Here is a 6000-nt window from a genome sequence, read left to right on the forward strand (position 1 = left end):
GAGTTACTGTGTGACATTCAGCTCTGTCACACACTAAACTGCATCAGATTTTGCAGCTGCTGCTTAGCAGGACAATCAAAAGCTTATAATCCATCATAAAAAACATTCATCTTTTTGTTGAACATTGAGCAAAAACTAAAGGGAGATATGAGTCAGATTCTGTTCAAAAATGCCATAAGAATAAAAATCAATTTCACATCTTCTGTTAAATCCTCCTATGTTCTACATAAGAGAGCAACTACTGAATCAGTGGTGATTAAAGAGTCTGAGCAATTTAAAAGTCACTTTCATTATTATCAGAATTCATATGTATTTTGAACTCTCAGAAAAGTCCATTTTAAATACTTGCATTTACTCATGTTGCTCCTATTGCCTAATGATGAAAAACTGTCAGTTGATATTGCCTGTTATTACAAGATGTGTCTCAGAATTGCCCATTTGTAAAAAAATATGTGCATGACAGAGATTAGAAGAGATTGTGTGTACAAAAAAAGCAAACCTAATTGATATTTACAGGGATCATATGGTTCATTTCCAAGCACTGACAGTGAAAGGGTCTTTGAAACTAGCCAAAGTAAAAGCTGATCCATACTTCTGATGCCTTCCAGCATATTAAAAGGGGAACCAGTTGTTTATGAGGTACAAAAGGGTAGATGGTACAATCCTGCAAGCTAAGCAATCAGTGGGTTGAAGGAACACTCCTCTCATGTCTAGAGATAGGGAATGAAAGTCATTTTGTCAGCAGTTAACCAACATGATCCCATTCAAAGATGTGCTTTGGGACTTCATGAGGTTTAATCTGGTCACAAACTACCTGACAGAGCACTGAATAATGCCATGACAAAATTATCCAGAATAATGACATCTAATGCTGACAGCTAAGACTTACATCTTAGATACACATAATATAAAGTGAGCAGATGACAAAATGTTTGCCCTGATAAGTGAAAATAATGTGTCTGGGCACAAAATTACCTTTAAATAAGTATCTACAGTGACAGGCTCTGAATATGCAATTATCTCTTTCTCAGGAAAGAGGCCTCGGTAGGTCCTGCAATCACCAGCTCCATTGTCAGTGGGGTCACAATGACAAATCTCAGCAGAATGCTAAAAAACACTAAAAAAGGAGTAGGCAGCAAAACAGGACACATGGTCACACCATTTGAAAACCATCTATTCAGACTTAGTGAATAGAACACATAGTTTGGGTCATTCCAGCTCAGAGAGGATAAACTACAGAGAAGATCAAACACAGGGAGAAGCTTGAGCACAGTAGGGAGGAAATGAAGGAGAGTGTTGGCTCAGAAGAGGTGGCTAGTGAGGAGAACAGAGACAGGCTTATTGAACCAGGGATACAGGGCATGAGAGATGGAAGGACTGTTTGCTGCTCCCAGTAGCAGAAGAATGATGGCACATACAGTAAAATTAGTTTGAGATGTGCATTTTCTGAAGGACATGGTTTGAGGAGTGTTTTCATGTCTGCCTACTGAAACACATTATGGATTACATAAAAAGATTGTCATAATCTAATAAATAACAGCTAAAGACATTTGGTTAGGAACTGAGTCCCTTTGGCTTAAAGGAAATACATCAGGAACTCATCTCAGACTTTGGATTAGTCCATTTGCTGATTGATTTTTGACTTGCTCTTAGTGCAAACTTTCTAATGTGGGAGTAGAAAGCAGCAGAGCTGTTTCTTCATTCTGTTGGACAGCTACAAATCTAAGCATGCCTCTGCTTAGTTTGCTGCATTCTTTTTCACATTGATTACTGAGAAGTAGTGGTGGGTAAAGCTGAATATCATGGCTTAGAGAACGTAACATTGGTAAAGGGTATTCAAGCCTTGAGACAAATGAGGCCTCTGTCCCAAGCAGCAACAAAATCTGTCTTCTTGAGCCCCACTGAAGAAACACAAGGTAACCAAGTCACTGAAGCCTTTCAGACCTAGAGACGGTGCAAAACTTACACATGGAGTGTGAAGAACCCAGGATGTGTTCATAGGGCCCAGAGTAGTGTTGTAAGCTTGGGACTAAGCAGAGGCAGTACAGTGCATGACAGTGAGATGAGAACAGCCTGTCCCACCCAAGGGGGAGAGAGGACTCACCTCAGATGGTTTCCTGTGCACTGCTCCCACTGGGTCAGAAATCTCACCTGGTTTCACTCTGCACCACTAAACCTAAAAATGTAGATAAAACATGAGTAATTTCTCCTGTCATTTATCTCCCCCCCTACATGTCTTCAACAAATGCTTCACAGCATGGCCCCATAGCTGTTCCAGCTCCAGGACTCCTTCATACAAGTTCCTTACTGAGGGAAGAGAGGCAAACAAAGCATTTGAACAAACAGTTCAAATTCTGGTTTATAGCCTTGGCTGCTGACTTCCTGCCAAAGAAGGGAGGAATTTGAGTTGCTCATGGCTCATTTATTGGATTATGAATACTTTCTCTCCACAAAAGAAAAAAAAAAAAAAAAAAAAAAAAAAAAAAAAAAAAAAAAAGAAACACGAGAGTTTCCAGGGACTGGTCACCAAGATTTAGCAGTACTTGCTAACTGGTCACTCTTCTGGCTATGACTAGTTCTCACCACTGGTTTATCCACATTAGGAAGTGGCTGATGACCACTAACAATGGCCTAAACAAGTGTCCTGTGCTTCAGGAAAGTGTCTGAAAGCAAACTGCAGGGCATCAAGACGCCCAACACATACTTTTACTTAATTGCACAGTTCATCCTTAGCACAGTCAGCCTTCACCAATGTGCTGGCTCAGCGCCCCATGGCACTGCTGGTTGTCCAGGTCTTACCAGTGGATATCTGTTACCATCCTAATAACACCTGTCACAACAAGGTGTTATCTTGAGTAGTTTAGGCTGAAGCATACAAAATCCCATCATGATTTTGTCCCAGATGGCTAGAAACAGGATTTACATTACCCTAACCAAAGTACAGGCCAGGGGGTTATACAGGGGATGCAAGACACTCCTACACATGTATTCCAACTATTCTCTAAACCAAACTGCATAAGAACAAAAAAATAGACACTCAGCTTAAGCCAGTATAGCCAATATGAACATCAGTGATTAATACCTGTCCTGTCACTACAGATGAGAGTGACTACAGCAACAGTGTGTCCACTGTTAAAAATAATTAAATAACACCTCAGGTTATGTCACATTAGCCACTGCAACCCAAACAAAACAGAAGTGGAAGGTGGGCCGCCCCTTAGGCTTCAATTACTTGATTCCAACCACTCTTAACACCCAGTGATCTGCAGTATTATATCCAATATCACTTAAACACCCTACCATCCCTCTTACAGTCAAACTAATTCTGCTCATTTGTGTCAGAGGGAGAATTTTGACACACTGATGAAAAACAGACTTTCAAAGAAAAAACAGAAGGCAATTTTTCTTCCTTATCTCTAAATACAAAGTGTAATTTCTTCGGGTTTTCTTTCATCAGACATAAGTGCCTCACACCTTGCATAGCATTTCATGCAGTTCTACTTTCAAGGTTATTAAACACCCACAACTCCAAATGAAGTTACTGTGTCCTCAAAAATGCTGCAAACCCAGATCTTGCTGACTCAGCTTTCATGCACTGCCCACACTTACAAACACCCTACAGTTCAATGAAAGGGACTCAGGCTTTTCTGCAGTGCACATTCCCCGTGTGCCTCACACACATTGTGGTGTGTTTTGCCCAGCACCCTCAGCACAGCCGGTGGGAGCATTACACAATCCAGCAGTAGGGTCAGAGGAGAAATCTGCACTGTTCCCAGTCTATCATCATGCCTCTTTGAACTGCATTACTGTAAAACACGGTAGTAAGCTGGTTTTGTCATCACAGAGAAAAAAAGGACTGCCAAAACCTTAAACATGGTCCCAAGTGCTAGTGATTGGTTTGGTTCAACAAGGTGGGATACAAAAACAAAAAGTGAAATATAAGATCCTTATAGCATGATGAATGGCAAGTGTTAGTCACAAATACTCATCCTTCCTGTTACGCCTCACTTAAATTTCTGTTCATGTTTCACCTGCAAGGATGACAAAGAAGAGGCTCACACCCCAGCCGATGATAGTGAGAGTTTGCATGTTGGAGTTAAACTGCAATATTTGGTACCATCTGTGTTTCTATACACATTCACACTCAAGATTGTTCATCACAGGATTACAGCCAATGGTCTGTATGAGCTACCCTGGCCAGGCTAACACAGTAAATACTCAGAAGGCTTTTTGTTATGAAAACAGGCATTCCACTCTCTGCAGAGAAGAAGGGAGGGTAGGTGTTGTTTGAAAGTTTACTAATGTAATCTTTTGTGCATGTCATTAAAAGACAAAACGGCCCAATAACAGCACTGGGAAACACAAAAATTCTTCTCAATGAGATGCAAGTCTGAATGATTTTTAATACAATTGAAATTGTAAATGCAAGATTTAAGAAATTTTTTTTTAACATTTTGAGACCCTTGGATCTCTGCAGATTGTAATTTCTTCCAGGGTTTGCCACATATGAAGTTTTCCAAAGCAGGTTTTGTTCGGAACAGAGCATCAGATCACAGAACAGTCAGAAGAGGAGAGCTAGTGCTGTGTAAGGAGGCTGTGCTGGGCCACAGGTTTTCCTTGTTTCAGGAGAAGCAGGAGACAAGCACAGGCTCACTGGTTAGGAATAACACCCTGAGCAGTGCCAGAGAGGTGAGGCAAAGGGAGCTGCAGAGAGCTGATACTTCCCTTGAACTCTGACCCACAGAAATGGTCAAGACAATTAAGACTTTGCACCTAAATGCTGATTTAATGTATTTCAGATGCAAATCCAATTACCTGTTTTAAAGGAATCTAATTTTAATTAACCCAGGTTTCAAATTAATGTAAACTAATTAAACATTGTTTAGAAAAATGTTTCAGAAGACAATACCTAGTTCAGTAGGTCTCTAATAGTAGAAAATGTGCTTTCTTTACCAACAATTTGTTCTTCAGAATTAGAAAAATAATTATGTAGCTATAAAGCAAGGCCTAATACTTTTTTACAGTGCTGTCAAAAGTCAAGTTTGAAAAATAATTCTTTCTAATTATTGTAGTACAAGATTATGACTCTAGGAAGACAAACATTTGTGTCCTACAAATATATATCTTATTTTTAAATGGTGAAAACAATAGTTCACTTACACGTAATAGTTCACTTTACATCCCCAGGTTGGATGGGGTTCTGAACAACCTGTTCTAATAAAATGTTTCATTGCTTAAGGCAGAGGGGTTGGAACTAGGTGATCTTTAAGATCCCTTCCAAACCAAATCAAGCCATTCTATGATTCTATTTTATAAAAACCAGCAAAGAATATTATATAAGTGGAAGCAGAGAGCAAACTTGCAAGTGCTCCAGCAAGAGTGCTAAAATTTTCAATGTGCTTTCGACCTTGACAATGAAAACAAACTGTATTTCGATTCAGGTGACAGTTGGAGGCTCTAATTGCTGCAGAAGCCACCCTTTTAATCTTCTTGGTGAACAGTGAAAAAACAGATCTTTTCATGGTGTTCATTGATTTGTGTCCACTGTCCCAAGATTTCTTCCACTGAACTACACCAAGAGGTGCTACAGCAACATTCTTGATTTCTCTATCAATAAGCTGACCCATCATTCAAAGACAAGCAGTTTTGCAAGGAAATTATATCACATCAGATGAGAAACCATTGTGCTGAAATCAACTGTAGAAGCAGCAGCTTAAGGATGCTATTAACTACAGATGGGGCAGGGAAAGTGCCATCAAACAAACAGAAGGAAGGCAAACCCAGTGCTTTGGTGGCAACGTTTGTCAGCTCTTTCATACTGAAACAGAGTCAGTTCAGACTTTGAAGCTGATCAGCACTCTGCAGTTATGCTTCTGTCTCAGCAGCTCATTGAGTGGCAGCATGTCCTACATGTCCTAAACATCACAGAATGGTGCCTCTGATGCATGGATTAAATGCTGCATTTCCCAGAGAACTCTGAAGCCTTTCCTTTACTAAGAA

This window comes from Prinia subflava, chromosome 9 (genome assembly GCF_021018805.1).
Source record: "Prinia subflava isolate CZ2003 ecotype Zambia chromosome 9, Cam_Psub_1.2, whole genome shotgun sequence".
NCBI lineage: Eukaryota > Metazoa > Chordata > Aves > Passeriformes > Cisticolidae > Prinia > Prinia subflava.